The following is a 25675-nucleotide window of genomic DNA, read 5'->3' on the forward strand; positions in this document are numbered from 1 at the left end:
TTCAGTCATCCTATCCTTAATTATAGACTCCAGCATTTTCCCCACAACAGATGTTATGCTAACTGGTCTACAATTCCCTGGTTTCCCTCTCCTTTCTTAAAAAGTGGAGTGACATGTGCAATTTTCCAATCTGGAGTTCCTGAATCTAGAGAACTTTGAAAGATTATAGTTAGGGCATCTGCAATGTGCTCACCTACTTCCTTTAAAACCCTGGGATGGAAACCATCTGGTCCTGGGGATTTGTCACTCTTTCATGCTATTATTTTCTTCATTACTGTTCCTGCTCCCATCTACACAACTTGCTGTGCCTCCTAACTTGGTGTCATCTGCAAACTTGGATATACCATTCTCTTGGAGGCCCCACCTCTCCTCTTACTACCTGTTTCCTATTTATATGCCGAAAGAAGACTTGAATTCTCGAGGGGATGACGAAGCAATTCGCTGTTCACCAACTAACGTTGTCAATGGCGATGTTATTACCCACAATTCCTCGCGCGGCGGAAAGTGCTCTATCAATGATTGTAGGTTCCCGGTGCGCAAGCGCAGAACCGAGAATGCACTGAGCATGCGCAAAGTGCGCTGAATCCGGAAGGAGCGGCTGGACGCAGGCGAGAAATGGCGCTCCGGGTGAAGGCCTCAGACCTCGAGTGAGAGCCCGGCGGCCGCCCAGGTGAGCGAGGGGGAAGTCAGGGAGGGAACAGGGCGCAGGCGCATCAATCCTGGAGCGGGAACAAAGAGTGGGCGGGGCTTCAGGGTCCCTGTGACCGGGAACAAAGAGTGGGCGGGGCTTCAGGGTCCCTGTGACTGTGAACAAAGAGTGGGCGGGGCTTCAGGGTCCCTGTGACCGGGAACAAAGAGTGGGCGGGGCTTCAGGGTCCCTGTGACTGTGAACAAAGAGTGGGCGGGGCTTCAGGGTCCCAGTGACTGTGAACAAAGAGTGGGCGGGGCTTCAGGGTCCCAGTGACTGTGAACAAAGAGTGGGCGGGGCTTCAGGGTCCCAGTGACTGTGAACAAAGAGTGGGCGGGGCTTCAGGGTCCCAGTGACTGTGAACAAAGAGTGGGCGGGGCTTCAGGGTCCCTGTGACTGGGAACAAAGAGTGGGCGGGGCTTCAGGGTCCCTGTGACGGTGAACAAAGAGTGGGCGGGGCTTCAGGGTCCCAGTGACTGGGAACAGAGAGTGGGCGGGGCTTCAGGGTCCCAGTGACTGTGAACAAAGAGTGGGCGGGGCTTCAGGGTCCCAGTGACGGGGAACAAAGAGTGGGCGGGGCTTCAGGGTCCCAGTGACTGTGAACAAAGAGTGGGCGGGGCTTCAGGGTCCCAGTGACTGGGAACAAAGAGTGGGCGGGGCTTCAGGGTCCCAGTGACAGGGAACAAAGAGTGGGCGGGGCTTCAGGGTCCCAGTGACCGGGAACAAAGAGTGGGCGGGGCTTCAGCGTCCCAGTGACGGTGAACAAAGAGTGGGCGGGGCTTCAGGGTCCCAGTGGGCGGGGCTTCAGGGTCCCTGTGACCGGGAACAAAGAGTGGGCGGGGCTTCAGGGTCCCTGTGACCGGGTACAAAAAGTGGGCGGGGTTTCAGGGTCCCTGTGACCGGGAACAAAGAGTGGGCGGGGCTTCAGGGTCCCTGTGACAGGGAGCAAAGAGTGGGCGGGGCTTCAGGGTCCCAGTGACTGGGAACAAAGAGTGGGCGGGGCTTCAGGGTCCCAGTGACAGGGAACAAAGAGTGGGCGGGTCTTCAGGGTCCCAGTGACCGGGAACAAAGAGTGGGCGGGGCTTCTGCGTCCCAGTGACGGTGAACAACGAGTGGGCGGGGCTTCAGGGTCCCAGTGACCAGGAACAAAGAGTGGGCGGGGCTTCAGCGTCCCAGTGACGGTGAACAAAGAGTGGGCAGGGCTTCAGGGTCCCAGTGGGCGGGGCTTCAGGGTCCCTGTGACCGGGAACAAAGAGTGGGCGGGGCTTCAGGGTCCCTGTGACAGGGAGCAAAGAGTGGGCGGGGCTTCAGGGTCCCAGTGGGCGGGGCTTCAGGGTCCCTGTGACCGGGAACAAAGAGTGGGCGGGGCTTCAGGGTCCCTGTGACAGGGAGCAAAGAGTGGGCGGGGCTTCAGGGTCCCAGTGACTGGGAACAAAGAGTGGGTGGGGCTTCAGGGTCCCAGTGACAGGGAACAAAGAGTGGGCGGGGCTTCAGGGTCCCAGTGACTGTGAACAAAGAGTGGGCGGGGCTTCAGGGTCCCAGTGACTGGGAACAAAGAGTGGGCGGGGCATCAGGGTCCCAGTGACTAGGAACAAAGAGTGGGCGGGGCTTCAGGGTCCCAGTGACCGGGAACAAAGAGTGGGCGGGGCTTCAGGGTCCCAGTGACCGGGAACAAAGAGTGGGCGGGGCTTCAGGGTCCCTGTGACTGTGAACAAAGAGTGGGCGGGGCTTCATTGTCCCAGTGACTGTGAACAAAGAGTGGGCGGGGCTTCAGGGTCCTAGTGACTGTGAACAAAGAGTGGGCGGGGCTTCAGGGTCCCAGTGACTGTGAACAAAGAGTGGGCGGGGCTTCAGGGTCCCAGTGACTGGGAACAAAGAGTGGGCGGGGCATCAGGGTCCCAGTGACTAGGAACAAAGAGTGGGCGGGGCTTCAGGTTCCCAGTGACCGGGAACAAAGAGTGGGCGGGGCTTCAGGGTCCCAGTGACGGTGAACAAAGAGTGGGCGGGGCTTCAGGGTCCCAGTGACGGTGATCAAAGTGTGGGCGGGGCTTCAGGGTCCCAGTGACGGTGAACAAAGAGTGGGCGGGGCTTCAGGGTCCCAGTGACCAGGAACAAAGAGTGGGCGGGTCTTCAGGGTCCCAGTGACGGTGAACAAAGAGTGGGCGGGGCTTCAGGGTCCCAGTGACCGGGAACAAAGAGTGGGCGGGGCTTCAGGGTCCCAGTGACGGTGAACAAAGAGTGGGCGGGGCTTCAGGGTCCCTGTGACGGTGAACAAAGAGTGGGCGGGGCTTCAGGGTCCCAGTAACTGTGAACAAAGAGTGGGCGGGGCTTCAGGGTCCCAGTGACTGTGAACAAAGAGTGGGCGGGGCTTCAGGGTCCCAGTGACTGTGAACAAAGAGTGGGCGGGGCTTCAGGGTCCCAGTGACTGGGAACAGAGAGTGGGCGGGGCTTCAGGGTCCCAGTGACTGTGAACAAAGAGTGGGCGGGGCTTCAGGGTCCCAGTGACTGGGAACAAAGAGTGGGCGGGGCTTCAGGGTCCCAGTGACAGGGAACAAAGAGTGGGCGGGGCTTCAGGGTCCCAGTGGGCGGGGCTTGAGGGACCCTGTGACCGGGAACAAAGAGTGGGCGGGGCTTCAGGGTCCCAGTGGGCGGGGCTTGAGGGACCCTGTGACCGGGAACAAAGAGTGGGCGGGGCTTCAGGGTCCCTGTGACCGGGTACAAAGAGTGGGCGGGGCTTCAGGGTCCCTGTGACCGGGAACAAAGAGTGGGCGGGGCTTCAGGGTCCCTGTGACAGGGAGCAAAGAGTGGGCGGGGCTTCAGGGTCCCAGTGACCGGGAACAAAGAGTGGGCGGGGCATCAGGGTCCCAGTGACTAGGAACAAAGAGTGGGCGGGGCTTCAGGGTCCCAGTGACTGTGAACAAAGAGTGGGCGGGGCTTCAGGGTCCTAGTGACAGGGAACAAAGAGTGGGCGGGGCTTCAGGGTCCCAGTGACCGGGAACAAAGAGTGGGCGGGGCTTCAGGGTCCCAGTGACCGGGAACAAAGAGTGGGCGGGGCTTCAGGGTCCCTGTGACTGTGAACAAAGAGTGGGCGGGGCTTCAGGGTCCCAGTGACTGTGAACAAAGAGTGGGCGGGGCTTCAGGGTCCCAGTGACTGTGAACAAAGAGTGGGCGGGGCTTCAGGGTCCCTGTGACTGTGAACAAAGAGTGGGCGGGGCTTCAGTGTCCCAGTGACTGTGAACAAAGAGTGGGCGGGGCTTCAGGGTCCTAGTGACTGTGAACAAAGAGTGGGCGGGGCTTCAGGGTCCCAGTGACTGTGAACAAAGAGTGGGCGGGGCTTCAGGGTCCCAGTGACTGGGAACAAAGAGTGGGCGGGGCATCAGGGTCCCAGTGACTAGGAACAAAGAGTGGGCGGGGCTTCAGGGTCCCAGTGACCGGGAACAAAGAGTGGGCGGGGCTTCAGGGTCCCAGTGACGGTGAACAAAGAGTGGGCGGGGCTTCAGGGTCCCAGTGACGGTGATCAAAGTGTGGGCGGGGCTTCAGTGTCCCAGTGACGGTGAACAAAGAGTGGGCGGGGCTTCAGGGTCCCAGTGACCAGGAACAAAGAGTGGGCGGGTCTTCAGGGTCCCAGTGACGGTGAACAAAGAGTGGGCGGGGCTTCAGGGTCCCAGTGACCGGGAACAAAGAGTGGGCGGGGCTTCAGGGTCCCAGTGACGGTGAACAAAGAGTGGGCGGGGCTTCAGGGTCCCTGTGACGGTGAACAAAGAGTGGGCGGGGCTTCAGGGTCCCAGTAACTGTGAACAAAGAGTGGGCGGGGCTTCAGGGTCCCAGTGACTGTGAACAAAGAGTGGGCGGGGCTTCAGGGTCCCAGTGACTGTGAACAAAGAGTGGGCGGGGCTTCAGGGTCCCAGTGACTGGGAACAGAGAGTGGGCGGGGCTTCAGGGTCCCAGTGACTGCGAACAAAGAGTGGGCGGGGCTTCAGGGTCCCAGTGACTGGGAACAAAGAGTGGGCGGGGCTTCAGGGTCCCAGTGACAGGGAACAAAGTGTGGGCGGGGCTTCAGGGTCCCAGTGACCGGGAACAAAGAGTGGGCGGGGCTTCAGGGTCCCAGTGGGCGGGGCTTGAGGGACCCTGTGACCGGGAACAAAGAGTGGGCGGGGCTTCAGGGTCCCTGTGACCGGGTACAAAGAGTGGGCGGGGCTTCAGGGTCCCTGTGACCGGGAACAAAGAGTGGGCGGGGCTTCAGGGTCCCTGTGACAGGGAGCAAAGAGTGGGCGGGGCTTCAGGGTCCCAGTGACCGGGAACAAAGAGTGGGCGGGGCTTCAGCGTCCCAGTGACGGTGAACAAAGAGTGGGCGGGGCTTCAGGGTCCCAGTGACTGTGAACAAAGAGTGGGCGGGGCTTCAGGGTCCCTGTGACCAGGAACAAAGAGTGGGCGGGGCTTCAGGGTCCTAGTGACTGTGAACAAAGAGTGGGCGGGGCTTCAGGGTCCCAGTGACTGTGAACAAAGAGTGGGCGGGGCTTCAGGGTCCCAGTGACGGTGAACAAAGAGTGGGCGGGGCTTCAGGGTCCTAGTGACTGTGAACAAAGAGTGGGCGGGGCTTCAGGGTCCCTGTGACTGTGAACAAAGAGTGGGCGGGGCTTCAGGGTCCCAGTAACTGGGAACAAAGAGTGGGCGGGGCATCAGGGTCCCAGTGACTGTGAACAAAGAGTGGGCGGGGCTTCAGGGTCCCAGTGACCGGGAACAAAGAGTGGGCGGGGCTTCAGGGTCCCAGTGACGGTGAACAAAGAGTGGGCGGGGCTTCAGGGTCCCATTGACCGGGAACAAAGAGTGGGCGGGGCTTCAGGGTCCCAGTGACCGGGAACAAAGAGTGGGCGGGGCTTCAGGGTCCCAGTGACAGGGAACAAAGAGTGGGCGGGGCTTCAGCGTCCCAGTGACGGTGAACAAAGAGTGGGCGGGGCTTCAGGGTCCCAGTGACCGGGAACAAAGAGTGGGCGGGGCTTCAGGGTCCCTGTGGGCGGGGCTTCAGTGTCCCTGTGACCGGGTACAAAGAGTGGGCGGGGCTTCAGGGTCCCTGTGACCGGGTACAAAGAGTGGGCGGGGCTTCAGGGTCCCTGTGACCGGGAACAAAGAATGGGCGGGGCTTCAGGGTCCCAGTGACCGGGAACAAAGAGTGGGCGGGGCTTCAGGGTCCCAGTGACGGTGAACAAAGAGTGGGCGGGGCTTCAGGGTCCCTGTGACAGGGAACAGAGAGTGGGCGGGGCTTCAGGGTCCCAGTGACTGTGAACAAAGAGTGGGCGGGGCTTCAGGTTCCCAGTGACTGTGAACAAAGAGTGGGCGGGTCTTCAGGGTCCCAGTGACTGTGAACAAAGAGTGGGCGGGGCTTCAGGGTCCCAGTGACTGTGAACAAAGAGTGGGCGGGGCTTCAGGGTCCCAGTGACTGTGAACAAAGAGTGGGCGGGGCTTCAGGGTCCCAGTGACTGGGAACAAAGAGTGGGCGGGGCTTCAGGGTCCCAGTGACTGTGAACAAAGAGTGGGCGGGGCTTCAGGGTCCCTGTGACCGGGTACAAAGAGTGGGCGGGGCTTCAGGGTCCCTGTGACCGGGAACAAAGAGTGGGCGGGGCTTCAGGGTCCCTGTGACCGGGTACAAAGAGTGGGCGGGGCTTCAGGGTCCCTGTGACCGGGAACAAAGAATGGGCGGGGCTTCAGGGTCCCAGTGACCGGGAACAAAGAGTGGGCGGGGCTTCAGGGTCCCAGTGACGGTGAACAAAGAGTGGGCGGGGCTTCAGGGTCCCAGTGACTGTGAACAAAGAGTGGGCGGGGCTTCAGGGTCCCAGTGACTGTGAACAAAGAGTGGGCGGGGCTTCAGGGTCCCAGTGACTGGGAACAGAGAGTGGGCGGGGCTTCAGGGTCCCAGTGACTGCGAACAAAGAGTGGGCGGGGCTTCAGGGTCCCAGTGACTGGGAACAAAGAGTGGGCGGGGCTTCAGGGTCCCAGTGACAGGGAACAAAGTGTGGGCGGGGCTTCAGGGTCCCAGTGACCGGGAACAAAGAGTGGGCGGGGCTTCAGGGTCCCAGTGGGCGGGGCTTGAGGGACCCTGTGACCGGGAACAAAGAGTGGGCGGGGCTTCAGGGTCCCTGTGACCGGGTACAAAGAGTGGGCGGGGCTTCAGGGTCCCTGTGACCGGGAACAAAGAGTGGGCGGGGCTTCAGGGTCCCTGTGACAGGGAGCAAAGAGTGGGCGGGGCTTCAGGGTCCCAGTGACCGGGAACAAAGAGTGGGCGGGGCTTCAGCGTCCCAGTGACGGTGAACAAAGAGTGGGCGGGGCTTCAGGGTCCCAGTGACTGTGAACAAAGAGTGGGCGGGGCTTCAGGGTCCCTGTGACCAGGAACAAAGAGTGGGCGGGGCTTCAGGGTCCCAGTGACTGTGAACAAAGAGTGGGCGGGGCTTCAGGGTCCCAGTGACTGTGAACAAAGAGTGGGCGGGGCTTCAGGGTCCCAGTGACGGTGAACAAAGAGTGGGCGGGGCTTCAGGGTCCTAGTGACTGTGAACAAAGAGTGGGCGGGGCTTCAGGGTCCCTGTGACTGTGAACAAAGAGTGGGCGGGGCTTCAGGGTCCCAGTAACTGGGAACAAAGAGTGGGCGGGGCATCAGGGTCCCAGTGACTAGGAACAAAGAGTGGGCGGGGCTTCAGGGTCCCAGTGACCGGGAACAAAGAGTGGGCGGGGCTTCAGGGTCCCAGTGACGGTGAACAAAGAGTGGGCGGGGCTTCAGGGTCCCATTGACCGGGAACAAAGAGTGGGCGGGGCTTCAGGGTCCCAGTGACCGGGAACAAAGAGTGGGCGGGGCTTCAGGGTCCCAGTGACAGGGAACAAAGAGTGGGCGGGGCTTCAGCGTCCCAGTGACGGTGAACAAAGAGTGGGCGGGGCTTCAGGGTCCCAGTGACCGGGAACAAAGAGTGGGCGGGGCTTCAGGGTCCCTGTGGGCGGGGCTTCAGTGTCCCTGTGACCGGGTACAAAGAGTGGGCGGGGCTTCAGGGTCCCTGTGACCGGGTACAAAGAGTGGGCGGGGCTTCAGGGTCCCTGTGACCGGGAACAAAGAATGGGCGGGGCTTCAGGGTCCCAGTGACCGGGAACAAAGAGTGGGCGGGGCTTCAGGGTCCCAGTGACGGTGAACAAAGAGTGGGCGGGGCTTCAGGGTCCCTGTGACAGGGAACAGAGAGTGGGCGGGGCTTCAGGGTCCCAGTGACTGTGAACAAAGAGTGGGCGGGGCTTCAGGTTCCCAGTGACTGTGAACAAAGAGTGGGCGGGTCTTCAGGGTCCCAGTGACTGTGAACAAAGAGTGGGCGGGGCTTCAGGGTCCCAGTGACTGTGAACAAAGAGTGGGCGGGGCTTCAGGGTCCCAGTGACTGTGAACAAAGAGTGGGCGGGGCTTCAGGGTCCCAGTGACTGGGAACAAAGAGTGGGCGGGGCTTCAGGGTCCCAGTGACTGTGAACAAAGAGTGGGCGGGGCTTCAGGGTCCCTGTGACCGGGTACAAAGAGTGGGCGGGGCTTCAGGGTCCCTGTGACCGGGAACAAAGAGTGGGCGGGGCTTCAGGGTCCCTGTGACCGGGTACAAAGAGTGGGCGGGGCTTCAGGGTCCCTGTGACCGGGAACAAAGAATGGGCGGGGCTTCAGGGTCCCAGTGACCGGGAACAAAGAGTGGGCGGGGCTTCAGGGTCCCAGTGACGGTGAACAAAGAGTGGGCGGGGCTTCAGGGTCCCTGTGACAGGGAACAGAGAGTGGGCGGGGCTTCAGGGTCCCAGTGACTGTGAACAAAGAGTGGGCGGGGCTTCAGGTTCCCAGTGACTGTGAACAAAGAGTGGGCGGGTCTTCAGGGTCCCAGTGACTGTGAACAAAGAGTGGGCGGGGCTTCAGGGTCCCAGTGACTGTGAACAAAGAGTGGGCGGGGCTTCAGGGTCCCAGTGACTGTGAACAAAGAGTGGGCGGGGCTTCAGGGTCCCAGTGACTGGGAACAAAGAGTGGGCGGGGCTTCAGGGTCCCAGTGACTGTGAACAAAGAGTGGGCGGGGCTTCAGGGACCCTGTGACCGGGTACAAAGAGTGGGCGGGGCTTCAGGGTCCCTGTGACCGGGAACAAAGAGTGGGCGGGGCTTCAGGGTCCCTGTGACAGGGAGCAAAGAGTGGGCGGGGCTTCAGGGTCCCAGTGACCGGGAACAAAGAGTGGGCGGGGCTTCAGGGTCCCTGTGACCGGGAACAAAGAGTGGGCGGGGCTTCAGGGTCCCAGTGACTGTGAACAAAGAGTGGGCGGGGCTTCAGGGTCCCAGTGACTGTGAACAAAGAGTGGGCGGGGCTTCAGGGTCCCAGTGACGGTGAACAAAGAGTGGGCGGGGCTTCGGGGTCCTAGTGACTGTGAACAAAGAGTGGGCGGGGCTTCAGGGTCCCAGTGACTGTGAACAAAGAGTGGGCGGGGCTTCAGGGTCCCAGTGACTGGGAACAAAGAGTGGGCGGGGCATCAGGGTCCCAGTGACTAGGAACAAAGAGTGGGCGGGGCTTCAGGGTCCCAGTGACCGGGAACAAAGAGTGGGCGGGGCTTCAGGGTCCCAGTGATGGTGAACAAAGAGTGGGCGGGGCTTCAGGGTCCCATTGACCGGGAACAAAGAGTGGGCGGGGCTTCAGGGTCCCAGTGACCGGGAACAAAGAGTGGGCGGGGCTTCAGGGTCCCAGTGACAGGGAACAAAGAGTGGGCGGGGCTTCAGCGTCCCAGTGACGGTGAACAAAGAGTGGGCGGGGCTTCAGGGTCCCAGTGACCGGGAACAAAGAGTGGGCGGGGCTTCAGGGTCCCTGTGGGCGGGGCTTCAGGTTCCCTGTGACTGTGAACAAAGAGTGGGCGGGGCTTCAGGGTCCCTGTGACCGGGAACAAAGAGTGGGCGGGGCTTCAGGGTCCCTGTGACCGGGTACAAAGAGTGGGCGGGGCTTCAGGGTCCCTGTGACCGGGAACAAAGAATGGGCGGGGCTTCAGGGTCCCTGTGACAGGGAACAAAGAGTGGGCGGGGCTTCAGGGTCCCAGTGACCGGGAACAAAGAGGGGGCGGGGCTTCAGCGTCCCAGTGACGGTGAACAAAGTGTGGGCGGGGCTTCAGGGTCCCAGTGACGGTGAACAAAGAGTGGGCGGGGCTTCAGGGTCCCTGTGACAGGGAACAGAGAGTGGGCGGGGCTTCAGGGTCCCAGTGACTGTGAACAAAGAGTGGGCGGGGCTTCAGGTTCCCAGTGACTGTGAACAAAGAGTGGGCGGGGCTTCAGGGTCCCAGTGACTGTGAACAAAGAGTGGGCGGGGCTTCAGGGTCCCAGTGACTGTGAACAAAGAGTGGGCGGGGCTTCAGGGTCCCAGTGACTGTGAACAAAGAGTGGGCGGGGCTTCAGGGTCCCAGTGACTGGGAACAAAGAGTGGGCGGGGCTTCAGGGTCCCTGTGACAGGGAACAGAGAGTGGGCGGGGCTTCAGGGTCCCAGTGACTGGGAACAAAGAGTGGGCGGGGCTTCAGGGTCCCAGTGACAGGGAACAAAGAGTGGGCGGGGCTTCAGGGTCCCAGTGACTGGGAACAAAGAGTGGGCGGGGCTTCAGGGTCCCTGTGCCTGTGAACAAAGAGTGGGCGGGGCTTCAGGGTCCCTGTGACGGTGAACAAAGAGTGGGCGGGGCTTCAGGGTCCCAGTGACGGGGAACAAAGAGTGGGCGGGGCTTCAGGGTCCCAGTGACCGGGAACAAAGAGTGGGCGGGGCTTCAGGGTCCCAGTGACCGGGAACAAAGAGTGGGCGGGGCTTCAGGGTCCCAGTGACGGTGAACAAAGAGTGGGCGGGGCTTCAGGGTCCCTGTGACCGGGAACAAAGAGTGGGCGGGGCTTCAGGGTCCCAGTGATGGTGAACAAAGAGTGGGCGGGGCTTCAGGGACCCAGTGACTGTGAACAAAGAGTGGGCGGGGCTTCAGGGTCCCAGTGACTGTGAACAAAGAGTGGGCGGGGCTTCAGGGTCCCAGTGACTGTGAACAAATAGTGGGCGGGGCTTCAGGGTCCCTGTGACTGTGAACAAAGAGTGGGCGGGGCTTCAGGGTCCCAGTGACTGTGAACAAAGAGTGGGCGTGGCTTCAGGGTCCCTGTGACTGTGAACAAAGAGTGGGCGGGGCTTCAGGGTCCCAGTGACTGGGAACAAAGAGTGGGCGGGGCTTCAGGGTCCCTGTGACTGGGAACAAAGAGTGGGCGGGGCTTCAGGGTCCCTATGACTGTGAACAAAGAGTGGGCGGGGCTTCAGGGTCCCTGTGACTGTGAACAAAGAGTGGGCGGGGCTTCAGGGTCCCTGTGACCAGGAACAAAGAGTCGGCGGGGCTTCAGGGTCCCTGTGACTGTGAACAAAGAGTGGGCGGGGCTTCAGGGTCCCTGTGACCAGGAACAAAGAGTGGGCGGGGCTTCAGGGTCCCTGTGACTGTGAACAAAGAGTGGGCGGGGCTTCAGGGTCCCTGTGACCAGGAACAAAGAGTCGGCGGGGCTTCAGGGTCCCTGTGCCTGTGAACAAAGAGTGGGCGGGGCTTCAGGGTCTCTGTGCCTGTGAACAAAGAGTGGGCGGGGCTTCAGGGTCCCTGTGACTGTGAACAAAGAGTGGGCGGGGCTTCAGGGTCCCTGTGACCAGGAACAAAGAGTGGGCGGGGCTTCAGGGTCCCTGTGACTGTGAACAAAGAGTGGGCGGGGCTTCAGGGTCCCTGTGACTGTGAACAAAGAGTGGGCGGGGCTTCAGGGTCCCTGTGACTGTGAACAAAGAGTGGGCGGGGCTTCAGGGTCCCAGTGACTGTGAACAAAGAGTGGGCGGGGCTTCAGGGTCCCTGTGACTGTGAACAAAGAGTGGGCGGGGCTTCAGGGTCCCTGTGACTGTGAACAAAGAGTGGGCGGGGCTTCAGGGTCCCTGTGACTGTGAACAAAGAGTGGGCGGGGCTTCAGGGTCCCTGTGACCAGGAACAAAGAGTGGGCGGGGCTTCAGGGTCCCTGTGACTGTGAACAAAGAGTGGGCGGGGCTTCAGGGTCCCAGTGACTGTGAACAAAGAGTGGGCGGGGCTTCAGGGTCCCTGTGACTGTGAACAAAGAGTGGGCGGGGCTTCAGGGTCCCTGTGACTGTGAACAAAGAGTGGGCGGGGCTTCAGGGTCCCAGTGACTGTGAACAAAGAGTGGGCGGGGCTTCAGGGTCCCAGTGACTGTGAACAAAGAGTGGGCGGGGCTTCAGGGTCCCTGTGACTGTGAACAAAGAGTGGGCGGGGCTTCAGGGTCCCAGTGACTGTGAACAAAGAGTGGGCGGGGCTTCATGGTCCCAGTGACTGTGAACAAAGAGTGGGCGGGGCTTCAGGGTCCCTGTGACCAGGAACAAAGAGTGGGCAGGGCTTCAGGGTCCCTGTGACTGTGAACAAAGAGTGGGCGGGGCTTCAGGGTCCCTGTGACCAGGAACAAAGAGTGGGCGGGGTTTCAGGGTCCCTGTGACTGTGAACAAAGAGTGGGCGGGGCTTCAGGGTCCCTGTGACCAGGAACAAAGAGTGGGCGGGGCTTCAGGGTCACTGTGACTGTGAACAAAGAGTGGGCGGGGCTTCAGGGTCCCAGTGACTGTGAACAAAGAGTGGGCGGGGCTTCAGGGTCCCTGTGACCAGGAACAAAGAGTGGGCGGGGCTTCAGGGTCCCAGTGACTGTGAACAAAGAGTGGGCGGGGCTTCAGGGTCCCAGTGATGGTGAACAAAGAGTGGGCGGGGCTTCAGGGTCCCAGTGACTGTGAACAAAGAGTGGGCGGGGCTTCAGGGTCCCAGTGACTGTGAACAAAGAGTTGGCGGGGCTTCAGGGTCCCAGTGACTGTGAACAAAGAGTGGGCGGGGCTTCATGGTCCCAGTGACTGTGAACGAAGAGTGGGCGGGGCTTCAGGGTCCCTGTGACCAGGAACAAAGAGTGGGCGTGGCTTCAGGGTCCCTGTGACTGTGAACAAAGAGTGGGCGGGGCTTCAGGGTCCCTGTGACCAGGAACAAAGAGTGGGCGGGGCTTCAGGGTCCCTGTGACTGTGAACAAAGAGTGGGCGGGGCTTCAGGGTCCCTGTGACCAGGAACAAAGAGTGGGCGGGGCTTCAGGGTCCCTGTGACTGTGAACAAAGAGTGGGCGGGGCTTCAGGGTCCCAGTGACTGTGAACAAAGAGTGGGCGGGGCTTCAGGGTCCCTGTGACTGTGAACAAAGAGTGGGCGGGGCTTCAGGGTCCCAGTGACTGTGAACAAAGAGTGGGCGGGGCTTCAGGGTCCCAGTGACTGTGAACAAAGAGTGGGCGGGGCTTCAGGGTCCCTGTGACCAGGAACAAAGAGTGGGCGGGGCTTCAGGGTCCCTGTGACTGTGAACAAAGAGTGGGCGGGGCTTCAGGGTCCCTGTGACTGTGAACAAAGAGTGGGTGGGGCTTCAGGGTCCCTGTGACCAGGAACAAAGAGTGGGCGGGGTTTCAGGGTCCCTGTGACTGTGAACAAAGAGTGGGCGGGGCTTCAGGGTCCCTGTGCCTGTGAACAAAGAGTGGGCGGGGCTTCAGGGTCCCTGTGACTGTGAACAAAGAGTGGGCGGGGTTTCAGGGTCCCTGTGACTGTGAACAAAGAGTGGGCGGGGCTTCAGGGTCCCTGTGACCAGGAACAAAGAGTGGGCGGGGCTTCAGGGTCCCTGTGACTGTGAACAAAGAGTGGGCGGGGCTTCAGGGTCCCTGTGACCAGGAACAAAGAGTGGGCGGGGCTTCAGGGTCCCTGTGACTGTGAACAAAGAGTGGGCGGGTCCTCATGGTCCCTGTGACTGTGAACAAAGAGTGGGCGGGGCTTCAGGGTCCCAGTGACCGGGAACAAAGAGTGGGCGGGGCTTCAGGGTCCCTGTGACTGTGAACAAAGAGTGGGCGGGGCTTCAGGGTCCCTGTGACTGTGAACAAAGAGTGGGCGGGGCTTCAGGGTCCCTGTGACTGTGAACAAAGAGTGGGCGGGGCTTCAGGGTCCCTGTGACTGTGAACAAAGAGTGGGCGGGGCTTCAGGGTCCCTGTGACTGTGAACAAAGAGTGGGCGGGGCTTCAGGGTCCCTGTGACTGTGAACAAAGAGTGGGCGGGGCTTCAGGGTCCCTGTGACTGTGAACAAAGAGTGGGCGGGGCTTCAGGGTCCCTGTGACTGTGAACAAAGAGTGGGCGGGGCTTCAGGGTCCCAGTGACTGTGAACAAAGAGTGGGCGGGGCTTCAGGGTCCCAGTGACGGTGAACAAAGAGTGGGCGGGGCTTCAGGGTCCCAGTGACGGGGAACAAAGAGTGGGCGGGGCTTCAGGGTCCCTGTGACAGGGAGCAAAGAGTGGGCGGGGCTTCAGGGTCCCAGTGACCGGGAACAAAGAGTGGGCGGGGCTTCAGGGTCCCTGTGACCAGGAACAAAGAGTGGGCGGGGCTTCAGGGTCCCAGTGACTGTGAACAAAGAGTGGGCGGGGCTTCAGGGTCCCAGTGACTGTGAACAAAGAGTGGGCGGGGCTTCAGGGTCCCAGTGACGGTGAACAAAGAGTGGGCGGGGCTTCGGGGTCCTCGTGACTGTGAACAAAGAGTGGGCGGGGCTTCAGGGTCCCAGTGACTGTGAACAAAGAGTGGGCGGGGCTTCAGGGTCCCAGTGACTGGGAACAAAGAGTGGGCGGGGCATCAGGGTCCCAGTGACTAGGAACAAAGAGTGGGCGGGGCTTCAGGGTCCCAGTGACCGGGAACAAAGAGTGGGCGGGGCTTCAGGGTCCCAGTGATGGTGAACAAAGAGTGGGCGGGGCTTCAGGGTCCCATTGACCGGGAACAAAGAGTGGGCGGGGCTTCAGGGTCCCAGTGACCGGGAACAAAGAGTGGGCGGGGCTTCAGGGTCCCAGTGACAGGGAACAAAGAGTGGGCGGGGCTTCAGCGTCCCAGTGACGGTGAACAAAGAGTGGGCGGGGCTTCAGGGTCCCAGTGACCGGGAACAAAGAGTGGGCGGGGCTTCAGGGTCCCTGTGGGCGGGGCTTCAGGTTCCCTGTGACTGTGAACAAAGAGTGGGCGGGGCTTCAGGGTCCCTGTGACCGGGAACAAAGAGTGGGCGGGGCTTCAGGGTCCCTGTGACCGGGTACAAAGAGTGGGCGGGGCTTCAGGGTCCCTGTGACCGGGAACAAAGAATGGGCGGGGCTTCAGGGTCCCAGTGACCGGGAACAAAGAGTGGGCGGGGCTTCAGGGTCCCTGTGACAGGGAACAAAGAGTGGGCGGGGCTTCAGGGTCCCAGTGACCGGGAACAAAGAGGGGGCGGGGCTTCAGCGTCCCAGTGACGGTGAACAAAGTGTGGGCGGGGCTTCAGGGTCCCAGTGACGGTGAACAAAGAGTGGGCGGGGCTTCAGGGTCCCTGTGACAGGGAACAGAGAGTGGGCGGGGCTTCAGGGTCCCAGTGACTGTGAACAAAGAGTGGGCGGGGCTTCAGGTTCCCAGTGACTGTGAACAAAGAGTGGGCGGGGCTTCAGGGTCCCAGTGACTGTGAACAAAGAGTGGGCGGGGCTTCAGGGTCCCAGTGACTGTGAACAAAGAGTGGGCGGGGCTTCAGGGTCCCAGTGACTGTGAACAAAGAGTGGGCGGGGCTTCAGGGTCCCAGTGACTGGGAACAAAGAGTGGGCGGGGCTTCAGGGTCCCTGTGACAGGGAACAGAGAGTGGGCGGGGCTTCAGGGTCCCAGTGACTGTGAACAAAGAGTGGGCGGGGCTTCAGGGTCCCAGTGACAGGGAACAAAGAGTGGGCGGGGCTTCAGGGTCCCAGTGACTGGGAACAAAGAGTGGGCGGGGCTTCAGGGTCCCTGTGCCTGTGAACAAAGAGTGGGCGGGGCTTCAGGGTCCCTGTGACGGTGAACAAAGAGTGGGCGGGGCTTCAGGGTCCCAGTGACGGGGAACAAAGAGTGGGCGGGGCTTCAGGGTCCCAGTGACCGGGAACAAAGAGTGGGCGGGGCTTCAGGGTCCCAGTGACCGGGAACAAAGAGTGGGCGGGGCTTCAGGGTCCCAGTGACGGTGAACAAAGAGTGGGCGGGGCTTCAGGGTCCCTGTGACCGGGAACAAAGAGTGGGCGGGGCTTCAGGGTCCCAGTGATGGTGAACAAAGAGTGGGCGGGGCTTCAGGGACCCAGTGACTGTGAACAAAGAGTGGGCGGGGCTTCAGGGTCCCAGTGACTGTGAACAAAGAGTGGGCGGGGCTTCAGGGTCCCAGTGACTGTGAACAAATAGTGGGCGGGGCTTCAGGGTCCCTGTGACTGTGAACAAAGAGTGGGCGGGGCTTCAGGGTCCCAGTGACTGTGAACAAAGAGTGGGCGTGGCTTCAGGGTCCCTGTGACTGTGAACAAAGAGTGGGCGGGGCTTCAGGGTCCCAGTGACTGGGAACAAAGAGTGGGCGGGGCTTCAGGGTCCCTGTGACTGGGAACAAAGAGTGGGCGGGGCTTCAGGGTCCCTATGACTGTGAACAAAGAGTGGGCGGGGCTTCAGGGTCCCTGTGACTGTGAACAAAGAGTGGGCGGGGCTTCAGGGTCCCTGTGACCAGGAACAAAGAGTCGGCGGGGCTTCAGGGTCCCTGTGACTGTGAACAAAGAGTGGGCGGGGCTTCAGGGTCCCTGTGACTGTGAACAAAGAGTGGGCGGGGCTTCAGTGTCCCTGTGACGGTGAACAAAGAGTGGGCGGGGCTTCAGGGTCCCAGTGACTGTGAACAAAGAGTGGGCGGGGCTTCAGGGTCCCTGTGACTGTGAACAAAGAGTGGGCGGGGCTTCAGGGTCCCTGTGACTGTGAACAAAGAGTGGGCGGGGCTTCAGGGTCCCTGTGACTGTGAACAAAGAGTGGGCGGGGCTTCAGGGTCCCTGTGACCAGGAACAAAGAGTGGGCGTGGCTTCAGGGTCCCTGTGACTGTGAACAAAGAGTGGGCGGGGCTTCAGGGTCCCAGTGACTGTGAACAAAGAGTGGGCGGGGCTTCAGGGTCCCTGTGACTGTGAACAAAGAGTGGGCGGGGCTTCAGGGTCCCTGTGACTGTGAACAAAGAGTGGGCGGGGCTTCAGGGTCCCAGTGACTGTGAACAAAGAGTGGGCGGGGCTTCAGGGTCCCAGTGACTGTGAACAAAGAGTGGGCGGGGCTTCAGGGTCCCTGTGACTGTGAACAAAGAGTGGGCGGGGCTTCAGGGTCCCTGTGACTGTGAACAAAGAGTGGGCGGGGCTTCATGGTCCCAGTGACTGTGAACAAAGAGTGGGCGGGGCTTCAGGGTCCCTGTGACCAGGAACAAAGAGTGGGCAGGGCTTCAGGGTCCCTGTGACTGTGAACAAAGAGTGGGCGGGGCTTCAGGGTCCCTGTGACCAGGAACAAAGAGTGGGCGGGGTTTCAGGGTCCCTGTGACTGTGAACAAAGAGTGGGCGGGGCTTCAGGGTCCCTGTGACCAGGAACAAAGAGTGGGCGGGGCTTCAGGGTCACTGTGACTGTGAACAAAGAGTGGGCGGGGCTTCAGGGTCCCAGTGACTGTGAACAAAGAGTGGGCGGGGCTTCAGGGTCCCTGTGACCAGGAACAAAGAGTGGGCGGGGCTTCAGGGTCCCAGTGACTGTGAACAAAGAGTGGGCGGGGCTTCAGGGTCCCAGTGATGGTGAACAAAGAGTGGGCGGGGCTTCAGGGTCCCAGTGACTGTGAACAAAGAGTGGGCGGGGCTTCATGGTCCCAGTGACTGTGAACGAAGAGTGGGCGGGGCTTCAGGGTCCCTGTGACCAGGAACAAAGAGTGGGCGTGGCTTCAGGGTCCCTGTGACTGTGAACAAAGAGTGGGCGGGGCTTCAGGGTCCCTGTGACCAGGAACAAAGAGTGGGCGGGGCTTCAGGGTCCCTGTGACTGTGAACAAAGAGTGGGCGGGGCTTCAGGGTCCCTGTGACCAGGAACAAAGAGTGGGCGGGGCTTCAGGGTCCCTGTGACTGTGAACAAAGAGTGGGCGGGGCTTCAGGGTCCCAGTGACTGTGAACAAAGAGTGGGCGGGGCTTCAGGGTCCCTGTGACTGTGAACAAAGAGTGGGCGGGGCTTCAGGGTCCCAGTGACTGTGAACAAAGAGTGGGCGGGGCTTCAGGGTCCCAGTGACTGTGAACAAAGAGTGGGCGGGGCTTCAGGGTCCCTGTGACCAGGAACAAAGAGTGGGCGGGGCTTCAGGGTCCCTGTGACTGTGAACAAAGAGTGGGCGGGGCTTCAGGGTCCCTGTGACTGTGAACAAAGAGTGGGTGGGGCTTCAGGGTCCCTGTGACCAGGAACAAAGAGTGGGCGGGGCTTCAGGGTCCCTGTGACTGTGAACAAAGAGTGGGCGGGGTTTCAGGGTCCCTGTGACTGTGAACAAAGAGTGGGCGGGGCTTCAGGGTCCCTGTGACCAGGAACAAAGAGTGGGCGGGGCTTCAGGGTCCCTGTGACTGTGAACAAAGAGTGGGCGGGGCTTCAGGGTCCCTGTGACCAGGAACAAAGAGTGGGCGGGGCTTCAGGGTCCCTGTGACTGTGAACAAAGAGTGGGCGGGTCCTCATGGTCCCTGTGACTGTGAACAAAGAGTGGGCGGGGCTTCAGGGTCCCAGTGACCGGGAACAAAGAGTGGGCGGGGCTTCAGGGTCCCTGTGACTGTGAACAAAGAGTGGGCGGGGCTTCAGGGTCCCTGTGACTGTGAACAAAGAGTGGGCGGGGCTTCAGGGTCCCTGTGACTGTGAACAAAGAGTGGGCGGGGCTTCAGGGTCCCTGTGACTGTGAACAAAGAGTGGGCGGGGCTTCAGGGTCCCTGTGACTGTGAACAAAGAGTGGGCGGGGCTTCAGGGTCCCTGTGACTGTGAACAAAGAGTGGGCGGGGCTTCAGGGTCCCTGTGACTGTGAACAAAGAGTGGGCGGGGCTTCAGGGTCCCTGTGACTGTGAACAAAGAGTGGGCGGGGCTTCAGGGTCCCAGTGACTGTGAACAAAGAGTGGGCGGGGCTTCAGGGTCCCAGTGACGGTGAACAAAGAGTGGGCGGGGCTTCAGGGTCCCAGTGACGGGGAACAAAGAGTGGGCGGGGCTTCAGGGTCCCTGTGACGGTGAACAAAGAGTGGGCGGGGCTTCAGGGTCCCTGTGACTGTGAACAAAGAGTGGGCGGGGCTTCAGGGTCCCAGTGACTGGGAACAAAGAGTGGGCGGGGCTTCAGGGTCCCTGTGACGGTGAACAAAGAGTGGGCGGGGCTTCAGGGTCCCAGTGACTGTGAACAAAGAGTGGGCGGGGCTTCAGGGTCCCTGTGACAGGGAACAAAGAGTGGGCGGGGCTTCAGGGTCCCAGTGACTGTGAACAAAGAGTGGGCGGGGCTTCAGGGTCCCTGTGCCTGTGAACAAAGAGTGGGCGGGGCTTCAGGGTCCCTGTGACGGTGAACAAAGAGTGGGCGGGGCTTCAGGGTCCCTGTGACTGGGAACAAAGAGTGGGCGGGGCTTCAGGGTCCCAGTGACCAGGAACAAAGAGTGGGCGGGGCTTCAGGGTCCCTGTGACTGGGAACAAAGAGTGGGCGGGGCTTCAGGGTCCCAGTGACTGTGAACAAAGAGTGGGCGGGGCTTCAGGGTCCCAGTGACTGGGAACAGAGAGTGGGCGGGGCTTCAGGGTCCCTGTGACTGTGAACAAAGAGTGGGTGGGGCTTCAGGGTCCCTGTGACTGTGAACAAAGAGTGGGCGGGGCTTCAGGGTCCCTGTGACCAGGAACAAAGAGTGGGCGGGGCTTCAGGGTCCCAGTGACGGTGAACAAAGAGTGGGCGGGGCTTCAGGGTCCCTGTGACGGTGAACAAAGAGTGGGCGGGGCTTCAGGGTCCCAGTGACTGTGAACAAAGAGTGGGCGGGGCTTCAGGGTCCCTGTGCCTGTGAACAAAGAGTGGGCGGGGCTTCAGGGTCCCAGTGACAGGGAACAAAGAGTGGGCGGGGCTTCAGGGTCCCTGTGACTATGAACAAAGAGTGGGCGGGGCTTCAGGGTCCCTGTGACTATGAACAAAGAGTGGGCGGGGCTTCAGGGTCCCTGTGACCAGGAACAAAGAGTGGGCGGGGCTTCAGGGTCCCTGTGACTGTGAACAAAGAGTGGGCGGGGCTTCAGGGTCCCTGTGACCAGGAACAAAGAGTGGGCGGGGCTTCAGGGTCCCTGTGACTGTGAACAAAGAGTGGGCGGGGCTTCAGGGTCCCTGTGACCAGGAACAAAGAGTGGGCGGGGCTTCAGGGTCCCTGTGACTGTGAACAAAGAGTGGGCGGGTCCTCATGGTCCCTGTGACTGTGAACAAAGAGTGGGCGGGGCTTCAGGGTCCCAGTGACCGGGAACAAAGAGTGGGCGGGGCTTCAGGGTCCCTGTGACTGTGAACAAAGAGTGGGCGGGGCTTCAGGGTCCCTGTGACTGTGAACAAAGAGTGGGCGGGGCTTCAGGGTCCCAGTGACTGTGAACAAAGAGTGGGCGGGGCTTCAGGGTCCCAGTGACGGTGAACAAAGAGTGGGCGGGGCTTCAGGGTCCCAGTGACGGGGAACAAAGAGTGGGCGGGGCTTCAGGGTCCCTGTGACGGTGAACAAAGAGTGGGCGGGGCTTCAGGGTCCCTGTGACTGTGAACAAAGAGTGGGCGGGGCTTCAGGGTCCCAGTGACTGGGAACAAAGAGTGGGCGGGGCTTCAGGGTCCCTGTGACGGTGAACAAAGAGTGGGCGGGGCTTCAGGGTCCCAGTGACTGTGAACAAAGAGTGGGCGGGGCTTCAGGGTCCCTGTGACAGGGAACAAAGAGTGGGCGGGGCTTCAGGGTCCCAGTGACTGTGAACAAAGAGTGGGCGGGGCTTCAGGGTCCCTGTGCCTGTGAACAAAGAGTGGGCGGGGCTTCAGGGTCCCTGTGACGGTGAACAAAGAGTGGGCGGGGCTTCAGGGTCCCTGTGACTGGGAACAAAGAGTGGGCGGGGCTTCAGGGTCCCAGTGACCAGGAACAAAGAGTGGGCGGGGCTTCAGGGTCCCTGTGACTGGGAACAAAGAGTGGGCGGGGCTTCAGGGTCCCAGTGACTGTGAACAAAGAGTGGGCGGGGCTTCAGGGTCCCAGTGACTGGGAACAGAGAGTGGGCGGGGCTTCAGGGTCCCTGTGACTGTGAACAAAGAGTGGGCGGGGCTTCAGGGTCCCTGTGACTGTGAACAAAGAGTGGGCGGGGCTTCAGGGTCCCTGTGACCAGGAACAAAGAGTGGGCGGGGCTTCAGGGTCCCAGTGACGGTGAACAAAGAGTGGGCGGGGCTTCAGGGTCCCTGTGACGGTGAACAAAGAGTGGGCGGGGCTTCAGGGTCCCTGTGCCTGTGAACAAAGAGTGGGCGGGGCTTCAGGGTCCCAGTGACAGGGAACAAAGAGTGGGCGGGGCTTCAGGGTCCCTGTGACTATGAACAAAGAGTGGGCGGGGCTTCAGGGTCCCTGTGACTATGAACAAAGAGTGGGCGGGGCTTCAGGGTCCCAGTGACTGTGAACAAAGAGTGGGCGGGGCTTCAGGGTCCCAGTGACTGTGAACAAAGAGTGGGCGGGGCTTCAGGGTCCCAGTGACTGGGAACAGAGAGTGGGCGGGGCTTCAGGGTCCCTGTGACTGTGAACAAAGAGTGGGCGGGGCTTCAGGGTCCCTGTGACTGTGAACAAAGAGTGGGCGGGGCTTCAGGGTCCCTGTGACCAGGAACAAAGAGTGGGCGGGGCTTCAGGGTCCCAGTGACGGTGAACAAAGAGTGGGCGGGGCTTCAGGGTCCCTGTGACGGTGAACAAAGAGTGGGCGGGGCTTCAGGGTCCCTGTGCCTGTGAACAAAGAGTGGGCGGGGCTTCAGGGTCCCAGTGACAGGGAACAAAGAGTGGGCGGGGCTTCAGGGTCCCTGTGACTATGAACAAAGAGTGGGCGGGGCTTCAGGGTCCCTGTGACGGTGAACAAAGAGTGGGCGGGGCTTCAGGGTCCCAGTGACTGTGAACAAAGAGTGGGCGGGGCTTCAGGGTCCCAGTGACTGTGAACAAAGAGTGGGCGGGGCTTCAGGGTCCCTGTGACCGGGAACAAAGAGTGGGCGGGGCTTCAGGGTCCCAGTGACCGGGAACAAAGAGTGGGCGGGGCTTCAGGGTCCCAGTGACCGGGAACAAAGAGTGGGCGGGGCTTCAGGGTCCCAGTGACCGGGAACAAAGAGTGGGCGGGGCTTCAGGGTCCCAGTGACTGTGAACAAAGAGTGGGCGGGGCTTCAGGGTCCCAGTGACTGTGAACAAAGAGTGGGCGGGGCTTCAGGGTCCCAGTGACTGTGAACAAAGAGTGGGCGGGGCTTCAGGGTCCCTGTGACTGTGAACAAAGAGTGGGCGGGGCTTCAGGGTCCCAGTGACTGTGAACAAAGAGTGGGCGGGGCTTCAGGGTCCCTGTGACTGTGAACAAAGTGTGGGCGGGGCTTCAGGGTCCCAGTGACCGGGAACAAAGAGTGGGCGGGGCTTCAGGGTCCCAGTGACTGTGAACAAAGAGTGGGCGGGGCTTCAGGGTCCCAGTGACTGTGAACAAAGAGTGGGCGGGGCTTCAGGGTCCCAGTGACTGTGAACAAAGAGTGGGCGGGGCTTCAGGGTCCCTGTGCCTCATTTATTTTCCTCTCACTCTGCTCCCAGTGGAGAACTGAACCCGACCAGAGTAGAGGGAGGGAGGAAACTGGGAGTGGAGGGAAGGAATGATGGAGATGGTGCGATGGGTTTGGATTTCAGCACAGGGAGGAGGGAGAGTGTGTGGGACGGGGATTTACAGTCTGGGGGAATGAGCGGGAAGAATGTTCCAGAGAAACTAGAATTGTCTGCTCTGAATTTCTATCCTGTATTTACAGTGAGGACTTTTGTAAACTCCTTTTACAGGGGATTAGAAGGGGAGGATTTACAGACGGGAAACTCAAATCAAACATCACGTCAGGATTTGACGGAGTCCCTCGATTCATCAGGACCTGAATATCATCGGTCTTTGAATGTGGAAGGAGAAATGTTTGTCTGTTCTGTCTGTGGGAAAAGATTTCAAACATCAGTGTGAGTGGGAAATCACCGAGACTCTCAGCCCCGAGTGAGAGTGTTCCAGTGCACTGAGTGTGGAAAGAGCTTTCACCAGTTACACAGCCTGAAAAAACATCGCACCATTCACAGCGGGGAGAAACCGTCCACGTGTTCTGTGTGTGGACGAGGCTTCAACTGATCGTCCAACCTGGAGAGACACAAGGACACCCGGACCACGGAGAAACCGTGGAAATGTGGGGACTGCGGGAAGGGATTCAGTTTCCCCTCCCGGCTGGAAATTCACCGGCGCAGTCACACCGGGGAGAGGCCGTTCACCTGCCCCGTGTGTGGGAAGGGATTCACTTGGGCATCCGTCCTCCGGTCACACCAGCGAGTTCACACTGACGAGAGGCCGTTCAGTTGCTCTCACTGCGGGAAGAGGTTCAGGCAGTCAGCCACCCTCATTGAGCACCAGCGAGTTCACACCGGGGAGAGGCCGTTCACCTGCTCCGTGTGCGGGAGAGGTTTCACTTCATCCTCAAGCCTCACTGATCACAAGCGAGTTCACACCGGCGAGAGACCGTTCGTCTGCTCCGTGTGTGGGAAAGGATTCAGGTCTTCATCCCACCATCTGACACACCAGGCTGTTCACACAGATGAGAGGCCGTTCACCTGCTCCGTGTGTGGGAAGGGATTCACTCGTTCATCCCACCATCTGACGCACCAGCGCACTCACACCGGGGAGAGGCCGTTCACCTGCTCCGTGTGTGGGAAGGGATACATTTGTTCGTCCCACCTCACTGCACACCAGCGAGTTCACACTGACGAGAGACCTTTTAAATGCTCTGAATGTGAGAAGAGCTTTAAAAGCACAGGGGACCTGCTGAAACACCAACGCACTCACACCGGGGAGAGACCGTTCACCTGCTCCGTGTGTGGGAAAAGATACACCCGTCCATCCCACTTGAGGACACACCAGCAAGTTCACAAGTGACTGCAGGGATAAACACAGAAAATGCGAGTCAGGCAGCATCTTGTGGAGAGAGAAACAGAGTTAATGTTTCAGGTCGATGACCTTCCGTCAGACGCTGCCTGACTTGCTCGGTTTTTCCAGCATTTTCTGTTTTTATTTCTGATGTCCAGCATCGCATGTTTTGCTTTTGATTAGTGAGTGCGGGGGTCTGAATAGTGAGGGGGGGGGGGTCGGGTTAGTGAGGGGGGGGGTCTGAATAGTGAGGGGGGGGGTCGGGTTAGTGAGGGCGGGGGTCTGATTAGTGAGGGGGGGTCTGATTAGTGAGGGGGGGGTCGGGTTAGTGAGGGCGGGGGTCTGATTAGTGAGGAGGGGTCTGATTAGTGAGGAGGGGTCTGATTAGTGAGGGGGGGTCTGATTAGTGAGGGGGGGGGTCTGATTAGTGAGGGGGGGGTCTGATTAGTGAGGGGGGGTCTGATTCGTGAGGGGGGGGTCTGATTAGTGAGGGGGGGTCTGATTAGTGAGGGGGGGGGTCTGATTAGTGAGGAGGGGTCTGATTAGTGAGGGGGGGATCTGATTAGTGAGGGGGGGGTCTGATTAGTGAGGGGGGGGGTCTGATTAGTGAGGGGGGGGGTCTGATTAGTGAGGGGGGGTCTGATTAGTGAGGGCGGTGGTCTGATTAGTGAGGGGGGGTCTGATTAGTGAGGGGGGGTCTGATTAGTGAGGGGGGGTCTGATTAGTGAGGAGGGGTCTGATTAGTGAGGGGGGGTCTGATTAGTGAGGGGGGGTCTGATTAGTGAGGGGGGGTCTGATTAGTGAGGGGGGGTCTGATTAGTGAGGGGGGGTCTGATTAGTGAGGTGGGGTCTGATTAGTGAGGGGGGGTCTGATTAGTGAGGAGGGGTCTGATTAGTGAGGGGGGGGGTCTGATTAGTGAGGGGGGGTCTGATTAGTGAGGGGGGGGGTCTGATTAGTGAGGGGGGGTCTGATTAGTGAGGGCGGTGGTCTGATTAGTGAGGGGGGGTCTGATTAGTGAGGGGGGGTCTGATTAGTGAGGGGGGGTCTGATTGATTAGTGAGGGGGGGTCTGATTAGTGAGGGGGGGGGTCTGATTAGTGAGGGGGGGGGTCTGATTAGTGAGGGGGGGGGTCTGATTAGTGAGGGGGGGTCTGATTAGTGAGGGGGGGGTCTGATTAGTGAGGGTGGGGGTCTGATTAGTGAGGGGGGGTCTGATTAGTGAGGAGGGGTCTGATTAGTGAGGGGGGGGTCTGATTAGTGAGGGGGGGTCTGATTAGTGAGGGGGGGTCTGATTAGTGAGGAGGGGGTCTGATTAGTGAGGGGGGGTCTGATTAGTGAGCGCGGGGGTCTCATTAGTGAGGGGGGGGTCTGATTAGTGAGGGGGGGGTCTGATTAGTGAGGGGGGGTCTGATTAGTGAGGGCGGGGGTCTGATTAGTGAGGGGGGGGTCTGATTAGTGAGGGGGGGTCTGATTAGTGAGGGGGGGGGTCTGATTAGTGAGGGGGGGTCTGATTAGTGAGGGGGGGTCTGATTAGTGAGGGGGGGTCTGATTAGTGAGGGGGGGGTCTGATTAGTGAGGGGGGGTCTGATTAGTGAGGGGGGGTCTGATTAGTGAGGAGGGGTCTGATTAGTGAGGGGGGGGGTCTGATTAGTGAGGGGGGGTCTGATTAGTGAGGGGGGGTCTGATTAGTGAGGGGGGGGGTCTGATTAGTGAGGGGGGTTCTGATTAGTGAGGGGGGGTCTGATTAGTGAGGGGGGTTCTGATTAGTGAGGGGGGGGGTCTGATTAGTGAGGGGGGGTCTGATTAGTGAGGGGGGGTCTGATTAGTGAGGGGGGGTCTGATTAGTGAGGGGGGGTCTGATTAGTGAGGGGGGGGTCTGATTAGTGAGGGGGGGTCTGATTAGTGAGGGGGGGTCTGATTAGTGAGGGGGGGTCTGATTAGTGAGGGGGGGTCTGATTAGTGAGGGGGGGTCTGATTAGTGAGGGGGGGGGTCTGA

General features: G+C 60.6%; 1 pseudogene; it reads left to right on the top strand.

Moving 5' to 3' along the window:
- The first annotated feature begins 394 nt into the window (after positions 1 to 394).
- Positions 395 to 23878, top strand: LOC137319144 (zinc finger protein 436-like; annotated as a pseudogene).
- Positions 23879 to 25675: the final 1797 nt, after the last annotated feature.

The sequence above is a fragment of the Heptranchias perlo genome, unplaced genomic scaffold (genome assembly GCF_035084215.1).
Source record: "Heptranchias perlo isolate sHepPer1 unplaced genomic scaffold, sHepPer1.hap1 HAP1_SCAFFOLD_74, whole genome shotgun sequence".
Classification (NCBI taxonomy): Eukaryota; Metazoa; Chordata; class Chondrichthyes; order Hexanchiformes; family Hexanchidae; genus Heptranchias; species Heptranchias perlo.